Source organism: Carcharodon carcharias, chromosome 11, assembly GCF_017639515.1.
Source record: "Carcharodon carcharias isolate sCarCar2 chromosome 11, sCarCar2.pri, whole genome shotgun sequence".
In the NCBI taxonomy this organism is placed as follows: Eukaryota; Metazoa; Chordata; class Chondrichthyes; order Lamniformes; family Lamnidae; genus Carcharodon; species Carcharodon carcharias.
Window position 1 is genome coordinate 160,742,427 of NC_054477.1, and position 22,827 is coordinate 160,765,253.

At 42.4% G+C, this 22,827-nt stretch overlaps 1 protein-coding gene across 3 annotated transcripts in view; it reads left to right on the forward strand.

Annotated features, from left to right (window-relative positions):
- The window catches only part of pcca (propionyl-CoA carboxylase subunit alpha), a 343,073-nt gene that overhangs the window by 25,527 nt on the left and 294,719 nt on the right, over nucleotides 1–22,827 (forward strand). The window lies entirely within an intron of this gene.

Sequence of the window (22,827 nt, forward strand, 5' to 3'; positions counted from 1 at the left end):
TGTTAATAAATTTCACTAAAACTTTATTAAAGTTTTTTAAACCCTACATGAAACCTCATCCTGCCCCTGGATGAGCTTTCATGTTTTTTCAGAAGCCTGCTGGGGCTCCTGGCCTGCCCATCAACCTTAAGCTTGGACGCGCAGGTCCTTTAATTGTTTTAATTATCCTGTCAATGGCCTCAATTGGCCATTGACAGGTTGATGGGCGCAGAGCTGATTTTGCTGTGCCCCTGTCTTCATTAAGATTTAAATGGGGCGGGATGACATTGAGGGTTCCCCCCGACGTCATCCCATGTCATTTTGTGAGTGGGCCCCGCCCCTGGCTCACCAACGGCAGAATTCAGCTCCAAGTCTCTGCTTTATTAGACCATAAGACATAGGAGCAGAAATTAGGCCATTCGGCCCGTCAAGTCTGCTCCGCCATTCAATCATGGCTGATAAGTTTCTCAACCCCATTCTCCCGCCTTTTCCCCATAACCTTTAATCCCCTTACCAATCAAGAACCTATCTATCTCAGTCTTAAATACACTCAATGACCTGGCCTCCACAGCCTTCTGTGGCAATGAATTCCATAGTTTCACCACTCTCTGGCTAAAGAAGTTTCTCCTCATCTCTTCTAAAAGATCTTCCCTTACACTGAGGCTGTGCCCTTGGGTCCTAGTCTCTCCTACTAATGGAAACATCTTCCCATATTCTCAGAAACCTGCTTCAACACCAGGCTCTGTTTGAAGACTACCAAACAGACAACCTTTCCATTTGGAGAGAGCCATGCTTTTTCTTCTTTACACCAACTCTTTGTGTTCTGAACTGCCAAATAGAACAGGCTGACCCAACCCCACTGCAATTAGCTTTTTATGTACCCTTTGCTTCCTAGCTGTTCACCCTGATGGCAACCTCAGTCCAGATGGACTTTTCTTGGAGCCTAATGATGTCATAATCAGGAGACCAATTAATCCTCTTTCAGAATACTCTCCAGCTCACTTTGATCTTAAAGGACATTTCACAAAAAGAAAATGCTTTTCCCAGCACATGGGTTGTTATACCCAGAAATGCTGAGAGTAATTGGAGTACTCACTGCTGTACTTATTGAAAGTACCTAACTCTGCACCAACCAGGGCTCAGTGTTTCCTTCTTGATGCGTGTGGATGGCTCAGCACATTGCCGCATGGTGCCCCTACCCATTGATCTATAAAAGACCAAGGAAACTTTTTGATGGAAGCTTTCACTGCTTTTAAATAAGTCATGTGCAGTACTGCAAGAAAACTCAGTTGACCTGAAGCCTGCCATGAAGAAAGAGATAACATTGGATCAGTGTGCAATTTGTACTTTGATATGTCAGATCCTAATTGCAGCCAACTTTGAAATATTTGTTTCTCCATGGTGTTATGATCTCGGTAGAGATCGATAAGTTAATAAGAGATTTGAACTTCCAGTAACTAGCTGAAAGAATGACATGACAAGATTTCACGTTTTAAAAGTTTTACTATAACAAATGACAAAAAAAATCGCCAAAACACTATTTTCTTTTTGTTGACAGCTTTTACTTTAAACTACATAAAGCAACTTTCCCCAATTATACTTAACACGCATTGCACACTCCATGGAATTACAGTCCTTTTAGCAAACAATCTCCAGTTTCACCCAGCTTCCAATGGGTTCCGTTTCCCCGTTTCGCCAAGTATTAACTTTGAGTGACCATCTCCAGGTACTTCCTCAGTTTTCAGGGAGTTTCTTAGATCCACTACCAGCTGTCAGAGGAAAAATCTCCTGGAATCCGTAGAAGGCTGCAAGATGCTTCTCTTCAACTAGAGACTGTCTCACTCCTGCATGTGGTAATACTGTGGTAGCTCTCAAAGTCAAACAGCCTCTTCTCTCTGCTGATCATACGGAACTGATGTCCATGTGTGATATTCATTGATTTGCAAGGAAGCCTGTAACCTGGACTTAAAAATGGCTTCCTCGGCCCTCTTCTCCATGGCAACATGAAACACCTTGTATCTAGGTAGAAATGTTAATTAGCTATCCCTGACCTCAGCTTTCTTCCCTCTTAGAGGTAAATGGACAGTTTACAGCACAGCTGTTTACAACCTGATACCTACAACATTTTCCTGGGACTTTGGAGAGAATTGGAGTAAACTGATTGTGAACTCGGGGACTGCTGCCATTGTCTTCAAACGTAAATACCTTGCACCTTCTTCCCAGTTAAAAACACTTAAGCTTTGCTTTGATCTCTAACAATCATAACATGGAAGCTTACTGTCAGGCTGAGTCGCTAGGTCAAAATCCTGGAACTCTGTCCCTAACAGTATTATAGATGTACCTACACTAAATGGCCTGCAGCGGTTTAAGACGGCAGTCTGAAGACTCATGCTTCAGAACTTGCTGCTCCCCTAGCCAAGCTGTTCCATTACAGCTACAGCACTGGCATCTACACAGCCATGTGGAACATTGCTCAGGTATGCCCTGCACACAAAAAGTAGCACAAATCCAACGAGGCCAATTACCAGCCCATCAGTCTACTCTTGATCATCAGTAAAGTAATGGAAAAGGTCATCAGCAATGCTATCCAGCAGCACTTGTTTAGCAATAACCTCACTGACGCTCAGTTTGGGTTCTGCCAGGTTCACTCAGCAGCTGACCTCATTACAGCCTTGGTTCAAACATGGACAAAAGAACTGAACTCCCGAGGTGAGGTGAAAGTGACTGCCCTTGACATCAAGGCCGCAATTGACAGAATGTGGCATCAAGGAGCCCTAGCAAAACTGGAGTCCATGGGAATTGTGGAAAACTCTCCACTGGTTGGATTCATACCTAGCACAAAGGAGGATGGTTGTGGCTGAAGGTCAGTCATCTCAGTTGCAGGACATTACTGCAGGAGTTCCTCAGGGTAGTGTCCTAGGCCCAACCATCTTCAGCTGCTTCGTCAATGACCTTCCTTCCATGATAAGGTCAGAAGTGGGGATGTTCACTGATGAACGTGCAATGTTCACCATTTGTGACTCCTCAGGCACTGAAGCAGTCCATGTCCAAATGCAGCACGACCTGGACAATATCCAGGCTTGGGCTGACAAGTGGCAAGTAACATTCGTGCCACACAAGTGTCAGGCAATGACCATCTCCAACAAGAGAGGATCTAACATCACCCCATGACATTCAATAGCATTACTATTGCTGAATCCCCCACTATCAACATCCTGGGAGTTACCATTGACCAGCAACTGAACTGGACTAGCCATGTAAATACTGTGGCTACAAGAGCAGGTCAGAGGCTAGGAATTCTGCGGTGAGTAACTCATCTCCTGACTCCCCAAAGCCTGTCCACTATCTGCAGGGCACAAGTTAGGAGTGTGATGAAATACTCTCCGCTTGCCTGGATGAGTGCAGCTCCAACAACACTGAAGAAGCTGGACACCATTCAGGACATAGCAGCCTGCTTGATTCACACTGGCAGCAGTGTGAAACATCTATAAGATGCACTGCAGGACCTCCCCAAGGCTCCTTATGCAGCAACTTCCAAACCCATGACTGCTATCATCTAGAAGGACAAGGACAGCAGACACATGGGAACACCAGCTGGAATTTCCTCTCTTAGCCACACACCATCTTGACTTGGAAATATGCTGCCATTTCTTCACTGCTGGGTCATAATCCTGGAACTTCCTCCCTAGCAGCACTGTGGGTGTACCTACACCACATGGACATCAGTAATTTAAGAAGGCAGCTCACCACTACTTCTCAAGGACAATTACGGATGGGCAATAAATGCTGGCCTAGCCAGTGATGCCATGAATGAATTAAAAAAACTTCAGAATAGATCACATGACCCACTTCATTTACCCTAAATTTAAAGATTCAGTCCCAAAACATCATAACCTTATAGACCTCACAATTGTAGCAATGGATATGTCTCCATTTCAACATCTGTGTGAAGATCTAGTGTGGTGGTGTGATTGTGTCAAACTGATATGCTCATTAACATGCCCTCTACAATCCTGGACTGTTTGAAGCCACATTCCCAATGGGATCATTACCTGGAAAAGCTAATTGGGCTTAATACTAGAACCAAATTAGTCTTTAGTGAGTATTTGCTTGGCTGAGAAATGTGCAAGAAAAATAGGTTCTGTTATAGATGGTATATGGAGGATAATAAAATCTTCAATTTTTCTCTATTGTGTTCGCTGATAACATACCCGAAACTTTAAAGCGGTATAATTCTATTCATAACCTCGCTGAATAAAATTACATCTGAAACTGCTTTTATGATTGTATTAGATCTGTATTAGGGAACGGTTTGTAATTCAGGAATTTGAAGATGAATTCAAGCATTATCAAAATTGATGCTCTGTTGCAGAGATGAAAGGTGCAGAATCTTCTGGAATTGGAAGAAGTAGCTAATTTTGTGCCAGTGAAAGGAAGGTGGGGGGGTGGTCATGCATGCTCATGAAAAATGTAAAGCAAACTATATAAAGTGAAAATAGCTAAGAGTAGTTTGTGCTGTCTGAACTACCTGATCTCTGTTCATGACTGTATTAATTTATCATGGCATTCTAAGAGTTTATGTTTACTGAAATGTGTAATGGAAGATTTTGTGGTTTAAAACTTCAATAAATCCTCCTTTGCCTGAATGCCTCTGACCCAAATTGTAGGCCGGACTCTTAGACCTGTTTAGGCTATAAAGGCTACAGAAACAGATTGGAGCAACTGCAGTAAAAAGTTCTCCTAACAATCTTGCGAGAGTGCTCATGCCACACATATTACTGGAATAGCTATGTTATTTCAGCAGTTCACCATAGACTCAGTAGATAAAGGGCTGAGTACAGCAGCCAGAGTATTCTCCTGTGTAGACATGGATGCTGGGGAATTCAGAGCCCCCAGTGCATCTCCAAATTAAGCTCCTGGACCTACTGTTTTTGGAAGAAGAAATCTCTTTGAAGAAATCAAAGCACCCTGGCGAGTTTTAGTAAAGCAATAACAAAGCTCAAAAACAGCTTCAGTTATGGGCCCTTAAATTACAGCCCGCGAGCTCTGACCTATTCTGTGCCTCCCCCTTCAAGGATGCTTGGTTTTTCTTTCATAGCAGAGTACGAGGCTTTGCCCTTCAATTCCAGTGATCCAAAAAAAAAGGGATCCCCTCAGCACAGACCCAAGGTTTGTGCGGCCCCTGTCCAAATGCTAACAAGTTCACATGCATGCCCCCATACAGAACTAGAGAAAGCTGATCAGCTTCAAAAAGAACGCTTCACTGCTCAAACAGCCCTGAATGGTTCATATTGATGAGCTTCCAATCTCGGGGAAAAAGATGATTTTACTTGTGGGACAAGAACAGTTGAATGTTGACTGTCAACTTAAAAAGACGTTTAGCACCATGTGAACTACTGTAGGGTCCCAAATTTTCAAATGAATGGACACGTTGTCACTGACGCTTGGTAAGGGAGGGCTGTCCTCTGTATGTGACTGAATCTTCCCAAAATGTAAGAGCTGTGATTTTTCTTGCAACAATTGGAGAATTTACAAATCAGTACAACTGATTAAGCAGGCTTTCAGCAAAACTTTGGATTCTACTCTGATTACTTCTGTCATCCCTAAATACATGGGCAAAGTTCTGATCTATATGGGACCTAAATATTATAGGAAAATAGAAACAGGAAGAGGCCATTCAGTCCCTTGGGCCTACTCCACCATTCAGTAAGTTTATGGCTGATCTGTATTTTAACTTCATCTGTCTGCCTTTGGCTCCATATCCCTAAATGCTCTTACCTAGAGTACAGGAGGGGAGATTGAGGAGACTGGGCCTCTATTCCCTAGAGTTTAGAAGAATGAGAGGTGACGTCATTGAGACATGCAAAACTCTCACAAGGCTTGATGGAATAGCTGTAGAAAGGATGTTTCCCTTAGCTGGAGGGGGTCTATGTCCAGGGAACACCATCTCAGAATAATGGGTAGGCCATTGAGGACCAAGCTGAGCAGGAATTTCTTCACTCTGGGTGATAAACCTTTGGAATTCTCTACTCCAGAGGGCTGTAAAGGCTCAGTCATTGAGTATATTCAAGCTAGAGATCGATAGATTTCTAGTTATTAAAGACATCAAGGGAAATGGTGATAATTCAGGAAGATGGCTTTGAGGTTGAAGATCAGCCATGATCTAATTGAATGGCGGAGCAGGCTTGAGGAGCTGAATGGCCTACTCCTCCTATTTCCTATGTTCTTAACAAAAATCTGGCAATCTCAGTTGTGAAAGTTTAAATTGATCCTCATCCTCAACAACTTTTTGTTGGGGAGGTGGGAAGCGGATGGGGAGTTCCCTAACCTTCCACTAACCTTTGCGTGCAAAGGTGTTTCCTGGCATCGCCCTGAACGGCTTGAATCTAATTTAAGGTTCTGTCCCCTTGTTCTGGACCTTCCACCAGAGGGAATAGTTTTTCTCTATCTATCATAAGCTTTCTTTACTTTGAAATAACATTTTAGTGTGTGCGTGTGCTCTGTCTGCATTGTAACCAGCAACCTTATTATTTCTTTACCTTTTTCCTCCATTGGTTAAATCTCTGTTTGTCCTTTTATTGGTGAATAATAAAAGTAGACAGTAACTGCCTCTGAGTCAGATAGTTAATGGGTTTAAGTTCCACTTCAGCGCAACAATCTAGGTTGACACTCTGGTGCAGTACTGTGGGGATGATGCACTGTTGAAGGTGCCCTCTTTTAGATGAGACATTAAACCAAGGCCCATCTGTCCTCTCAGGAGGATTTAAAGGATCCCATGGCACTACTTCAAAGATGAACAGGGGAATTATCCCTGACATCCTGGCCAATATTTATCCCTTGATCAACATCACAAACAAAAGGTTTATCTACTCATTATCACATTGCTGTTTGTGGGAGTTTATTCTGCACACACTAGCTACCACGCTTTCTACATTACAACAGTGATTACAGTCCAAGGGTATTTCAATAGCTGGAAAGCACTTTGGGATGCCTAGCAGTTTTGAAAGAAGCTATATAAACGCAAGTTTTTTTTTTCTTTTTATTATGGAAAATCAATCACAAATTCTACATAATCAAATTCTTTGAGAAAAAGAGCAATTTCCAAAATCCAATTGGCAGCAATTGGTAACATGACAAAAATATGTTAACATTTAACAAACTGCAAGGAATTCAATTCGGCACCAGTAACCTATGGTACAGCCTTCATGCTGATGGGTGGTACATTGCAACAAGAATCATTTTGTCACTTGCCTGATTATTGCTGTTGTTACAAAATCTCTCCTGAACCATTTTGACACTTGATGTTTTTGATGTAAATACACTTAGAAAATGTATAAATGATGAACTCTTGAGCATTTTATGAAGTAATTTTTATGTTTATGGACATTTAGTTTTTATTAAATTACACTCACTAATAGTTCACCAAATTTTCTAACTCTGCCTGTGTTGCATGCTAGGGGTACACATCGGTTAAACTGAGGAAGAAAATTTAAGTTTAAATGCTTTTAAAATGGAACGTAAAGACAGGAACTAGCTGGTGATGGACAGAGATGGTGGTGGAGATGCCTGAAGGTACAGAAAAGGCTGACGATGGGAATGTGTGGTAGAGTTGGGGATTGATAGTTTTAAAGGGGTCAGAAGCAGTGTGGATACAATTCTCCAGATCTGAAAATCCACAACAGGCTGATGGATTCCATGTCCCTCAACGTGGTCAGATCCCAGTTAGCCTGCACCTGCCACAGCCCAATGCACCATTAAGACCCCATGACCACAATACAGACATCCTTAAACTAACTTATGGTTTCTGATGATATTTTTAGTGCAATATAATTAATAAACCTTATAGTGATCGTGAGCAATGTCATGGGAGAACTGCTAGTAATATAAGCTCTTTGAGTTGGTACTGCTGTCACATCCCCTACCATATTGTAATCAGCAGGTAATTCCCCAACTTATCACAACAGACATAGCTGAAAGATGCATTGTTTCCCTTGTGTAATCATACAATCATATAACACAATTTGAGGCCATTTAGTCCATTGTGCCTGAGCTGGCACTTTTAGAAACGCTATTGAATTAGCCTTATAATCTTCCCTTATAGCCCTGTAAATTTTTCCTTTTCAAATATACATTCAATTCCCTTTTAAGAATTACAGTTGAATCTGCTTCTGCCACCCTTTCAGGAAATGAATTCCAAATTACAAGACAGTGCTTAGAAATATTTCTCTTCATCCCCCCTCTGGCTCCTTTGCCAGTGTCCTTAAACTTGTGTCCTCTATTTACTGAGCCTCCTGCCACTAGAAGGAGTCTCTCTTTATTTATTCCATCAAAAACCTTCATGACCAACACCGTGGCAGATTTATTGGTATTCTGAAAAATCTTCTTCCTAGCTAGAATGCTTCTGAGATCCGGTCATGACCCCTTTTTTCTCCCCAACTTGGATCCCTTGTGCATTGGCAATAACTCAACAAACTCCAGGGCTTTTGATATTGGTGTGTTAGGAACAAGTCATCTTCTTGAATACTGCTCCTTGGGACTCCCAAGCTCCTCCCAGTGCTATCCCACACTCTGCATGCCGGTTTCCCGTCCTCCACTCCCATTAATTACTCCAAACTTCCACTGGCTCCTAATGCACCATTCAACATTGCTTTTCTGCCAACAGAATTCTGCATGGTCATGCATTGCCTTTCCTAACTGAGCCAGAAAAGCACCAACAACATTTCTAAAGAATGTGGTGGCTACTATCAAATGAAACTTTATTGCTTTGAATTTGTACATTTTATGATCATCTGATTTAAATTTGTGCTGGGATTGCTAAAGCAATCCAAAGCAAAAATATTGTGGATACTGGAAATCTGAAAAAGCACAGAAAATGCTGGAAATACTCCGTAACATCAGTGGATAAAGAAACAGAATTAACCATTTCAGAACTTTGCGCACCATTGCACAACTTATACTGTTCCGATTTCTCCTCAGTGCCCTATATTTTCTGCTTTAAAGTCTTTATGTTTTACCTTTTCCTTAAAATGTGCAATAACTTTAGCCCAAGCTTCTTCCTGCGATTAAGCATCCCCTGCTCCAGTGTGCTCTGTGCAAATCTTTCTTAACCAGCTCTTCCAACTCTTTTTGCTGTCTCCTTGACCAGCAGAAATTGCTGTTTGTGATATGAGATTAGAGTACTTGAATTCTGCATAGTCTCAAACTTAATGTTAAAGGCACTATACAAATATAATGAAATGTCCCAAGTTGCTTCGCAAGAGAATTATGACACAAACTGACACTGAACCACAAAAGATACATGAGGTCAGATGACCAAAATATTGGTTAAAGGGAGAGGTTTTAAGAAGCGTCTTGAAGGAGGAAAGTGATGGAGAGGCTGAGAGATGTAGGGAGGGAATTCCAGATCTTGGAAGCCTAGATAACTGAAGGCATAGCCAACAATGGTGGAATTATTATAATTGGGAATGCACAAGAGACCAGAATTAGAGGAGCACAGATATCTTGGAGGGCTGTGGCGTTGGAGAAGACCACGGAGATAGGGAGCGGCAAGGCCACGGAGGGATTTGAGAACAAGGATGAGAATTTTAAAATCAAGATGTTCCTTGACTGGAGCCAGTGTAGGTCAGCGAGCATAGGGGTGATAAGGGTGCAGCACTTGCTGTGAGTTAAGACATGGACAGCAGAGTTTTTGATGACCTTAAGTTTACAGAGGGTAGAAGGCGAGCGAGCAACTAGGAGCTTGTTGGAATAGCCGAGTCTAGAGATAATGAAAGCATTGATGAGGGTTTCAGCAGCAAATGAGCTGAGGCAGACGCAAAGTTGAGCAATGTTATGGAGTTGGAAATGTGCAGTCTTAGGAATAGGAAGTCGCAAGCTTATCTCAGCATCAGATTTGACACTAAGATTGCGATCAGTCTGCCTTAATCTCAGCCTGTTACCATGGATACAGTTGAATGTCAGGAAATGGAGTTTGGAGTGTGGACCAAAAACGATGGCATCAGTCTTCCCAATATTTAATTTTTAACGAAAGCTCAAATTGGTCTGTGTGACGTAAATGAAAACTTAAAATTTGACAACATGAAATGTAATCTTTTCTGGAGAATGCCGGGTTTGAAGCCTTCATAATTTCAGTTTTAAATTATATTCTATGGTATTTTCCATGAGAAGCTTCTGTAAGTCATGCATAATATATTTTTTCAGAGGTCCCAAGTACTTGTTAAAAATCAAACCAGCAAAATTGTTTATTTTAAACTGGCTCATTGAAGTTTGCAATTCCAGTTTTTCCAATGATGTATTATTTCACGTTCAGTTTAAGGGGAGGCGATGGCGTAGTGGTATTGTCTGGACTAGTATTCCAGAGACCCAGGGTAATGCTCTGGGGTCCTGGGTTCAAATCCCACCACGGCAGATCCACGGCAGATGGTGGAATTTGAATTCAGTAAAAATATGAAATTAAAAATCTGATGAAGAGCCTTAAATGAACCATTGTCGATTGTCGTAAAAGCCCATCTGCCCTTTAGGGAAGGAAATCTGTCGTCTTTAACTACGACATGTACACCTGACCCACTCCAGTTGACTCTTAAATACCCTCTGAAAGAGCCTAGCAAGCAAGCCACTCAGTGTGCTGGACCTCCCGGCATCGACCTAGGCACCAGGAATGACAACGGCAATCTCAGCCCAGTCGACCCTTTTCAAAGTTCTCCTTACTAATATCTGGGGGCTAGTGCCAAAATTGGGAGAGCTGTCAAGCATCAGCCTGACTTAGTCATAGCTATCCTTTTGGAATCATACATTACAGATAATGTGCCAGACACCACCATCACCATCCCCTGGGTATGTCCTGTCCCACCGGCAGGACAGGCCCAGCAGAGGTGGCGGCACAGTGGTATACAGTTGGGAGGTAGTTGCCCTGGGAGTCCTCAACATCGACTCTGGACACCATGAAGCCTCGTGGCACCAGGTCAAACACGGGCAAGGAAACATCCCTCCCTCAGCTAATGAATCAGTGCTTCTCCATGTTGAACACCACTTGGAAGAAGCACTGAATTTATGCAGAATGTACTCTGGGTGAGGGACTTCAATGTCCATCACCAAGAGTGGCCCGGTAGCACCACTACTGACTGAGCTGGCCGAGTCCTAAATGACATTGCTGCTAGATTGGGTCTGTGGCAGGTGGTGAGGGAACCAACATGTGGGAAAAACATACTTGACCTCATCCTCACCAACCTGCCTGCCGCAGATGCATCTGACAGTATTGGTAGGAGTGATCACCACGCAGTCATTGTGGAGATGAAGTCCCGCTTTCACATTGAGGATACCCTCCATCATGTTGTGTGACACTAGACTGTGCTAAATGGGATAGATTGTGAACAGATCTAGCAACTTAAGACTGGGCATCCATGAGGCGCTGTGGGCCATCAGCAGCAGCAGCAGAACTACACTCGAACACAATCTGTAACCTCATGGCCTAAGGATCAACCCTGGTTCAATGAAGAGTGCAGGAGGGCATGCCAGGAGCAGCACCAGGCATACCTAAGACTGAGCTGTCAACCTGGTGAAGCTATAACACAGGACTACTTGCGTGCCAAACAGCATAAGCAGCAAGTGATAGACAGAGCTAAGCGATCCCACAACCAACGGATCAGATCTAAACTCTGCAGTCCTGCCACATTCTGTCGTGAATGGTGGTGGACAATTAAACAACTCACTGGAGCAGGAGGCTCCACAAATATCCCCATCCTCAATGATGGAGGAGCCCAGCACATCAGTGCAAAATATAAGGCTGAAGCATTCACAACAACATTCAGCCAGAAGTGCTGAGTGGATGATCCATCTCGGCCTCATGCGGAGGTCCCCAGCATCACAGATGGTCTTCGGCCAATTTGATTCACTCTGATATCGAGAAACAGCTGAAGGCACTGGATACTGGAAAGGCTAAAGGCCCTGACAATATTCTGGCAATAGTACTGAATACCTGTGATCCAGGACTTGCCATGCCCCTAGCCAAGCTGTTCCAGTACAGCTACAACACTGGCATCTACCCAGCTATGTGGAAAATTGCCCAGGTATGTCTTGTTCACAAAAAGCAGGACAAATCCAACCCGGCCAATTACTGCCCCATCAGTCTACTCTCCATCATCATTAAAGTAATAGAAGGGGTCATCAACAGTGCTATCAAACGGCACTTGCTTAGCAATAACCTATTCACCGATGTCCAGTTTGGGTTCCGCCAGAGCCACTCAGCTCCTGACCTCATTACAGCCTTGGTTCAAACATAGACAAAAGAGCTGAATTCTCGAGGTGAGGTGAGAGTGACTGCCCTTGACATCAAGGCCGCATTTGACAGAGTGTGGCATCAAGGAGCCCCAGCAAAACTGGAGTCAATGGGAATCAGGGGGAATATTCTCTGCTGATTGGAGCCAGACCTAGCACAAAGGAAGATGGTTGTGGTGGTTGGCGGTCAGTCTTCTCAGCTTCAAGACATCACTGCAGGAGTTCCTGAGGGTAGTGTCCTTGGCCTAACCATCTTCAGCTGCTTCATCAATGACCTTCCTGCCATCATAAGATCAGAAGTGGAGATGTTCGCTGATGATTGCACGATGTTCAGCACCATTCGTGACTCCTCAGATACTGAAGCAGTCCATGTCCAAATGCAGCAAGACCTGGACAATATCCAGCCTTGGGCTGAGAAGTGGAAAGCAGCATTCGCACTACACAAGTGCTAGGCAAAGACCACCTCTAACAAGAGAGAATCTAACCATCAGCCCTTGATGTTCAATGGCATTACCATCACTGAACCCCTCACTATCAATATCTTTTGGTGGGGGGGGCGGTGGTTACCATTGACCAGAAACTGAACTGGGCTAGCCATATGAATTCTGTGACTACAAGAGCAGGTAAAAGGCTAGGAGTTGTGCGACGAGTAACCCACCTCCTGACTCCCCAAAGCCTGTTCACCATCTACAAGACACAAGTCAGGAGTGTGATGGAATATTTCCCACTTACCTGGCTGAGTCCAGCTCCCACAACACTGAAGATGCTCGACGCTGTCCAGGACAAATCAGTCCGCTTGATTGGCACCCCATTCACAAATATTCACTCCGTCCACCACCGACACACAGTAGCAACAGTGTGCACCATCTACAAGATGGACTGCAGGGATTCACCAAGGCTCCTTAGACAGCACCTTCCAAACCTACCTCCCATCTAGAAGGTCAAGGGTAGTAAATGCACAGGAACACCACCACCTGAAGTTCCTCTCCAAGCCACTCACCATCCTGACTTGTAAATATATTGGCCGTACCTTCACTGTTGTTGAGTCAAAATCCTGGAACTCCCTTCCTAACAGCACTGTGAGTGTAGCTACACCACATGGTCTGCAGCGGTTCAAGAAGGCAGCTCACCACCACCTTCTCAGGGGCAACTAGGGATGGGCAATAAGATACTGGCCCAGCCAGCTGAGCCCACATCCCATGAATGAATAAAAAATAAAGTTTTATTTTGTGTGCACAAGGACTGCTACATTGTGCTCTATAGTAAAAATATTAAATTGCAAATTATTTTGTAGATGGCATATCAACAATTGTGGAAAAGGTGATGTTAAGCTAAGTCCATCCCGAACTGCCTTTGAGAAGGTGGTAGTGAGCTACCTTCTTGAACTGCTGCAGTCCATGTGATGTAATGGCAAAAGATCATGTGGGAAAAAACCTTTTTTATTCAGCAGATGTTTAGGATCCGGAATGTACTGCCTGAGAATGTGGTGGAGGCAGATTCAATCATGGTTCAAAAGATTATCTGAATGATGAATGATCTGGATGATTATCTGAAGAGAAAAAATTTGTAGGGCTACGCAGAAAAGATGGGGGAGTTGGACTAGCTGAGTTGCTCTTGCAAAGAGCCAGCATGGACAACGGAAATGGCCTCCTTCTGTGCTGTAACCATTCATGATTCTATGAAGTTTATGATAAAATATGTGTTGTAAATATTTTTGTCATTGGTTCAATGCAAGCTATGTTTGTTAATTACATTCCACACTTTATGATTAGTTTCGAAGATAATATTTAAAAAGGAAATTGTGTTTTTCTGTTAAGTTATGTGAACAATTTGTTGAAACTCTATCCTGACCAGAAAGCTTAATTTCCCATCAAATGGGGATAATTAAATTGGGAAATGAGTTGTGTGTTGTAGGTGGGGGGGAACGCATATACTTCCTTTCACTAACCTGTTTCTCATCCATTATCTTGTTTTCCCAAAAATGCATTTTGTACCTGCAGCACGCTTAAGAAAGAAGTGCTTTACATGGCTATCGGACATTCCAAAGCACTTTACAGTCAATTTATTACTTTTTGAAGTGCAATCACTGTGGTGGAGAAATATGGTAGCCAATTCATTCCTACCAAGGTTTCATAATCATCAATGAGATAAATGACTAGGTAACCGGTTTTAATGGCGTTGGCCAAGGACACGGGGGAAGAGCTTTCTTGCTATTTTTTGATGGTGCCTTGGGATGTTTTTGCACCAACCATAGAGGGAAGGCGCGTTTAATGTTTCACCTGAAAGACAGCAGCTCTACTGGCACTCCTCAATACCCACAAGTGCCAACTTAGATCGTATGCTCAGGTCTCTGAAGTTGGGCTAATAGCATCATAGAATTGTACAGCATAGAAGGAGTCCATTCGCTCCACTGAGTCTGGGTTGGCACTTTCAGTGAGCAACCCAGTTAGTCCCACTTCCCTGTTCTTTCCCCATAGCTCTGCATTTTTTCCTCCTTTTTATGTTTTTTCAATTCCCCTTTGAATGCTACTGTTGTATCTGTATCCACCACTATATCGGACAGTGTATTCCAAACCCTTAATACTTGCGTAAAAATGTTTTCTCTCTTTTTACCTCTGGTTCCCTTGCACTCATCTTAAATCTGTGCCCCTTGATTATCAGCCCTTCAGATATTGAAAACAGTTTCTCTTTGTTTGCCCTATCTAGATAGTCATTCATGATTTTAAACTCTTTTAAATGTGGGCTTGAGCCCACATCCTTCTGAATCAGATGGGAGAATGCCGCCCACTGAGCCAGGATCATGGTTGGCTCTGTGTCTTGCACGCTTCATTGGCTTTCCAATACTTGTTGGCCAGGTTCCTGCATAAAAGATACCACTTTGAGTGAAGTGTCAAGTGACTGTCTGTACATATGGAACCCAACTCCAGGAAAGCATTCGAGAGAGGAGGAATGAAAAACGGCAGAACAGGAGAGAAAAAAGAGCAGAGAGTGCTCGTATTATACATTGCAAAGACAGCAGGGAGAGATGTCATGCACATAGAAGATTCACTTTGGAATTTTAATTGAAATTTTAATACAATGTCTGTTTTTGAAGGTTGCAACACCTGCCCAGTTTTATTTGATCACCACTAGCAACACAAATTGTTAGTTTTGTTATCTCTGCACCAATCTAGTTGAGAGAAATGGTTGCCTAGGTTACAAGGTGACATTTCTGAACTAGTTGTAGGTTGCAGACATCTTGTCCGTATGTCAGGAGTGATGAAATGACAAGATTATAAGGTTTAATACATTTTTCTATCATTGTTCTGTGCTTAAAATAAAACATTACACTGATTTTCCTTTAGAAAAACCAGGTGGACTTTTCAAAAGTATAATTTGAAGGTGTACATATGGAAAGCAGAGGGTGGTTTATGTGGAAAATACAGCTGTTTCTCTTTGAAATAGAATATCCTTTTAAAGTCTGTGTTCATGTTATTAAAAGGGCGCTTACACAAAGTATTAGTGTAATAATTAGCAAGTTATGCTCATGTAGATTCTGTCTGGGGAGATGCATCATTACATGAGATCTAATTATGAAAGTCAAATTTAGTCTGAGTTGAGTGATTCTGCTGGCTTGGTAAATTATTTGTAGTTTGGACTGAATATCATCTGTATATATGTTGGAAAATGTGGGATTGGACTGACTCAAGCAAGATGACTGACCTTTGCTGTCAGAAGCCTAAAAACCACTAAAGAGTCAGTGTAAATTCAAATCAAATTGACTTGGCAAATAATTTGTTTGGAAAAGAATGCCTGGAAAATTGAACAATGGTTGAATGTTTATTGGGTGGACTATGCTTTCTTAAATGTTAACAGAAAGTAATACATCCCTTCCACCAGCCACCCTGCTCTGGCTGCAAACAATACTCCTAGATACGCCTGGAACCGTTTTACTACCGACTTTAGTTAACAGCTTTCAAGGGCTGCAGTTCTGTAAATTTCCAGTTGGGAATTTTCTGTAGAATTACACACATTTCACACCTTTATCATGTGTTTTCTGTGTAAAGATGTTGTTATCCACTGCACGTGTTAACTTTATTATAAAGGAGAAACTTCCATACCTAGAGAGTGGCAAGGATGTGGAAGTAGTTTTTTTCTTTATTCTTTCATGGGATGTGAGTGTTGCTGGCAAGGCCAGTATTTGTTCTCCACCCCTAGTTATCCTTGAACTGAGTGGCTTCCTTGGCCATTTCAGGGGGCATTTTAAGATGCAACCACATTTCTGTGGGCCTGGGGTCACATGTAGGCCAGACTGGGTAAGGACGGCAGATTTCCTTCCCGCGAGGACATTAGTGAACCAGATGAATTTTTACGACAAACAGCAATTGGTTTCATGGTCACTATTACTGAGAACAGCTTTTAATTCCAGATTTATTAATTGAATTTAAATTCCACCAGGAGCCATGGTTGAATTTGAACCCCTGTCCCCAGAGCATTACCCTGGGTTTCTGGGTTACTGTCCAGTGACGTTACCACTACACCATTATCTTCCCAGCAGTAGTTGCTGCCACAAGGAGTTGTTGAGGTAAATAATGTAGATGCATTTAAGGGGAGGCAAGATAAACAGTAGGGAGAAAGGGATAGAACGATATGTAGTTGTGGTGAGGTGAATTAATGTGGGATGAGACGTGTTTGGAGTATAAAGTCTGGCAAAGACCCTTTGAACCAAAAGGCCTGTTTCTTTGCTGTAAATTTAATGTAAAAACATAATAAACTAGTAGAGCTTCAATGGCCATGTTCACGGGCAGTCTGGGCTTAGAGATTAGAGGCTCCAGTGCTGGTCACTGAATGCAAGACTGGCACCATCAAGGCTGGCCCTAAACTGAGATGAAAGATTTATTGTCTGCCCTGTGTAGTATCTCCGCTCAAAGCCATGTGTTTATACTTGTAGCGCTTGCTTCCTGTGACACCCCTAGCTACATATGTTTTGTAGACATTTGAAGATAGCATAGATCTTTGAAGTTACCAGCAATGCTTTGCTGACTGGTTCCAGTGAGAGCTGGGCAGTTGGTGTTTGGATGGAACAAAAGTTGGGCTTGTTATTAGAAACACATTTGAAAAAGAAATTTGTTTCAAAATAGCCAGTGCCCACAAGCAGAAAGGGTGGCAACATGCAATTCCTGTAACAGAAACTCAGAAAAGTGGGAATAGTCGGCCACGTAAACAAAAGCAACATGAACACCTTTCTCATATGGAGACTACAATCCATTTTTGCTTCATTCAAGCTACCACACTGTCATCTACCTGGCAATGTGGAAGATTGCCCAGTTATGTCCTGACAGCAAAAAGCAGGACAAATCTAACCCTGCCAGTTATCGCCCCATCAGTCTACTCTTGATCATCAGCAAAAGTGGTGGAAGGGGTTGTTGACAATACTATCAAGCAGCACTCACTAAGAAACAACCTGCTCACCGAAGCTTAGTTTGGGTTCTACCAGGGCCACTCAGCTCCTGACCTCATTACAGCCTTGGTTCAAACGTGAAAAAAAGAGCTGAACTCAAGTGGTGAGGTGAGAGTGACTGCCCTTGACATCAAGGTAGCATTTGACCGAGTGTGGCATCAAGGAGCCCTAGCAAAATTGAAATCAATGGGAATCAGGGGGAAAACTCTCCGCTGGTCGGAGTCATACCTAGCACAAAGGAAGATGGTTGTGGTTGTTGGAGGTCAGTCATCTCAGCTCCAGGGCATCACCACAGGAGTTCCTCAGGGTAGTGTCCTAGGCCCAACCATCTTCAGCTGCTTCAACAATAATCTGCCCTCCAGCATAATGTCAGAAGTGGGGAAGTTCGCTGATGATTGCATATTGTTCAGTACCATCCGCAACTCCTCAGTTACTGAAGCAGTCCATGCCATATGTAGCAAGACCTGGATAATATTCAGGCTTGGACTGACAAGTGGCCAGTAACATTTATGCCATACAAGTGCCAGGCAATGACCATCTCCATGAGAAAATTTAACCATTGCCCCTTGACGTTCAATGGCATAACCATCACTGAATTCCCCGCTATCAACATCTTGGGGGTTGCCATTGCCAGGAACTGAACTGGACTAGCCATATAAATACTGTGACTACTAGAGCAGATCAGCAGGGAATTCTGTGGTGAGTAACTAACCTTCTGACTCCTCAAAGCCTTTCCACCATCTACAAGGCACAAGTCAGGAGTGTGATGGAATACTCCCCATTTGCCTGGATGAATGCAGCTCCAGCAGCACTCAAGAAGCTTGACACCATTCGGGACAAAGCAGCCTGGTTGATTAGTACCCCATCCACCACCTCCAACATCCACTCCCTCCACTGCTGACACAGCAGTGTGTACCATCTACAAGATGCATTGCAGCAACTCACTATGATTCCTTTGATAGCACCTTCCATACCCATGACCTCTATCACCTAGCAGGACAAGGGCAGTTGGAAGTTCTCCTCCAAGCCACACAGCACTCTGACTTGGAACTATATTGCCATTCCTTTACTGTTGCTGGTCAAAGTCCTGGAATTCCCTCTCTAACAGCACTGTGGGTGTACCTACACCACATAGATTGCAGCGGTTCAGGAAGGCAGCTCACCACCACCTTCCCAAAGGCAATTAGGGATGGACAATAAATGCTGGCCTAGCTAGTGATGCCCAGGTCCTGTAAGATGATAAGTTGTTTAATTTGAAATATCTGTGTGTTTTTAAGCACTAAGCTCTCACATTGCTGTGTTATTTGCATTTCTTAATTCAAATCATTCCAATATTTTTTCTATCCTGAGAGATCATTTGAATTACCGGGTGCAGATTGTTTTTGCCAATGACATTACTTTAAAGTGCCAGTAATGATGATACTATTGGTCAAAGATTTCTAGAAAGTAATGTTAAATTTGAAAGGCTATATGATTCCGAATCTGGCTAATGAGATTGCATATAAGTTCACACCATTTAAGTCTAGATTTGGAAATATAGAGCGAGGGAAGTCCACAACACTAAAAAATGCCATTTGGCCCATTGAGTCTGGACTAGCTTTTTGCTAGAGTAATTGGAGATTAATTTAATCCCCCAACTCTCTTCCTGTACACTGTTCTTTCTTCTACTTCAAATAATTCAGCTAATTTTCCCTTAAAATGAATTCACTGTTTGTGCTCCACCAGCTCTTATTCTAATAGTAAAATTAAATTGATGGCCACCTATTACTATTCCTTTACCAGAGGAAATGCTATAAGATCATTAGACAATAAGAAATAGGAGCAGGAGTCAGACATTTGGCTCATCATGCCTTCTCTGCCATTCAGTAGATCATGGCTGATTTGATTAGGGCCTTAACTCCACTTTTCTGCCTGTCCCCATAACCCTTGACTCCTTTGTCGCTCAAACATCTGTCTATCTCAGCCTTGAATATATTCAATGACCCAGCCTCCACTGCTCTCTGTGGGAGAGAATTCCAAAGACTAATGGCCCTCTTGAGAGAAGAAATTCCTTCTCATCTCTGCCTTAAATGGGAAACCCCTTACTTTGAAACTGTGCCTCCTAGCCCTAGATTGCTCCACAAGGGGAAACATCCTCTCAACATTCACCCTGTCAAACTTCCTCAGCATCTTATATTTTTTTTAATATGGCTGCCTCTCATTTTTCTAAACTCCAATGAGTATGAGCCCAACCTGCTCAACCTTTCCTCGCAAGACAACTCCTTCATTGCAGGAGTCAGCCTTGTGAACCTTCTCTAAACTGCTTCTAATGCAAGCATATCCCTTCTTAAGTAAGGAGGCCAAAACTGCAAACAGTACTTCAGGTATGATCTCACCAATGTCCTGTACAGTTGTAGCAAGACTTCCTTACTTTTATATTCCACTCCCCTTCCCTTCTTCATTGCTTCTCAGGCCATGCCTTATAACTATAGTTCTCATTCCTGGTGTGATCCTGGTGAGTCTACTCTGCTCTCTATGGCTTTGATCCTCTTTCTTTAATGGGGTTACTCGAAAACTGCATGCATATCTCTAATTGTGGTGTAACCAGTGTTACCGATAAATCCACAGTTGCCCCTTTTCTAATGGCTTTGTCTATTTGTGCTCTCCCTTTTCGGCAATTATATATTTCAACCCTTATGTGTCTCTATTCATGTATGTCATTTACTTTCTTTCCATTGAGGGCATATGTCAATTCGTTGTTCTTCTTTTCAAAATGTGCCACATTGAGCTTATTTGCAGTAAGTTGCATCTGCCTCCTGCCCATTTCCACTAACCTCTGTGTCGAGCATTTTTAAGATATACGCTTCAGGAGCAGTCATAGTGGAATGCCAAAATTGAGCAACATTGTTACAATAGCATGATCTTTGTACTGTACAATATATTTAATTTTGATGTTAGACATATTGTTACATTGCAATCTTTAGAGTTTAATTAGTTGTGCCATCATTGTTTCACTTTTCTTGTAAATGATTTTGAAATTATCATTTGTGTTTATGGGTTATATTTAATGCATTATTTAAGAAAGATGCACTTCAGTCACCCTGACCTGAAAGTGTGGTGAATGGGGCTCAATGTCAGGCAATTGAAAAATTATGTTTTTTGAGGTTAGATGTTTGGTGGCTAGGACTCCAAAATAAATAATTCCCTCTGGGAATGAAGTTTGGCAGCATGACTGAATTAAAAGACTGCTGGAGTGGAAAGCTTTGTAATAATTTCTTTCCTTTTAACTTTGTTGATTTTGTGTCTTTCTTTTGACGGTCTTGTGGAGCTCACGTTGAGACTGTGGAAAGTATACATGTTCATGGTCAGGCAGACTGACAGGCGCTTGGGTCTTGGGGAGGTGCAGAAAGGCAACTCGAGGCAACTGCTGCCCCCTCCCCGCCCCTGTGGAGTAGCCCGAGTGAATTAAAGCTCCATTTGCCATCATGGAACCAGTCCACTCCAGAGACTTCAGCACAAAATCTAGCCTGGCACTCCAGCACAGTACTGTGGGAGATCTGCATTGTCTGAGGTGTCGCCTTTCAGAAATCCTGCAGCCAATTTGTGCTCAGCAAGGCACCACAAATAGTAATTTGTTAATGACCAAATAATTTGCGATGGTGATGTTGTTTGAGAGATAAATATTGGCCTGGACACTGGGGAGAATGCCCCTGTTCTTTGAAAGAGTATCATGTTAATTTGTATTCTTAACTGAGAGGGCAGATTGTGGGGCCTTGATTTAACATTTCATCTGAAAGATGGCATCTCTGACAGTGCAGCACACTCTCAGTACTTCACTGGACTATCAACCTAAATAGAGAAACTATTTCCTCTGAAGGGGGACTTAAGAATAAGCTGGCATAATCATAAACCTAGACCTAGGCCATTCAGGAATGAAATAAGGAAGCGTTTCTTCACCCAAAGGATATTGTATTACTTCTGCTATCTGGGGATTGTTGACCTGTTAATATCTTTCTCAAGTTTATTACAGCCCTGCTCCATGTTGGCCAAACTAACTAATTTTGTGTCATAAGCAATTTTTTCCTCAGTGTAACCCAATGTGTATACGAGATAGAAATTTGATTGATGGACAGAAAACAAATAAATGGGTGATCTAAATAAAACACAATAATCCTAATACTTTGTTTTTTTCTGAATTTTTGTAATAAATACCTGTGACATTGCTTATGAAACACATTCTGTGTAAACCTCTGAAACCAGATCTGCTGCATTTCCTTTTTTACTGAATCAGTCAACTCTTCCAAAACAACTGAGAGAAGAGCAAATGCACAACATGCCAGAAGGAGTCACTTAGATGAAAAATTCCAGATGATAAGGAAAGTTATACACCTGAAAAGCCAGAACCTTTCTTCTTTGATGACTTCAAAGTGGGCAAGTGTGAGGGCATCCACTTTGGATCTAAAAAGGATAGAATAGTGTACTTACTAAATGGCAAAAAGCTAGGATCAGTGCAGGTCCAAAGAGATTTGTGGGTCCAGATATATTGACTATTAAGATGTCATGAAAAGGTACAGAAACTAATCAAAAGACTAATGGAATGCTGACCTTCATGTCTAGGGGGTAGAAGTCATGCTTCAGCTATTGAAAAGCCCTGGTTAGACCACACCTAGAGTAACTGTGAGCAGTTCTCCGCACCATACCCCAGGGAGGATATTTTGGCCTTTGATGGAGTGCAGCGTAGATTTACCAGGATAATACCTGCTCTCCCAGGATTAAATTACAAGGAGCAATAATACAAACTAGGATTTTATTCCCTGGAACACATAAGGTTAAGGGGTAGTTTGATTGAAGTTTTTAAGATATTAAGGGGAGCTGACAGAGTAGATAGAAAGAAACTATTTCCACTGGCTGGGGAGTCTAGAATTAGGGGGCAAAGCCTCAAAAAATTAGAACCAGACTTTTCAGGAAATATTTCTACACACAAAGGATGGTAGACGTTTGGAACTCTCTTCCACAAACACAAGTTGATGCTAGATCAATTGTTGATTTTAATTCTGAGTTTTAACGATTTTTGTTAAACAAAGGAATTAAGAGATGTGGGCAAAGGTAGACAGAGTTCGGCTGCAGATCTACCCTGATCTCATTGAATGGCAGAA